Raw genomic sequence first — 407 nt, forward strand, 5'->3', positions numbered from 1 at the left:
CGCCCCGCCTGACCCCGCTGCCCGCCGCCCGCCATGCTGGGCCCGGAGGCAGGGCTGTGAGCCTTGGACTAGCCCAGTGGTCGGCAAACTCATCCGTCAACAGAGCCAAACATCAACAGTGCTTCCAAACAGACTCGCCCGGGCCGGAAACTGAATTCTGCGCGTGGTCCACGAAGTTTCAATCTCACCGTATGTGCGCCCGCACGTGGAATTTTGTGGAAGAGTCACACTCAAGGGGCCAAAGAGCCGCATGTGGCTTGCGAGCTGCAGTTTGCCGACCACTGACCTAGACAAAAGTTTCTACCTATTGGTGCTTATTGAAGAGCTGAGAGCAATTCCTGCTTCTCTCCAGATCTCACACCAATTCCTCTTCAGGTGCAAATGGGTTCAGCCCTTTTTGGTATTAT

Source organism: Myotis davidii, unplaced genomic scaffold (assembly GCF_000327345.1).
Source record: "Myotis davidii unplaced genomic scaffold, ASM32734v1 scaffold211, whole genome shotgun sequence".
In the NCBI taxonomy this organism is placed as follows: Eukaryota; Metazoa; Chordata; class Mammalia; order Chiroptera; family Vespertilionidae; genus Myotis; species Myotis davidii.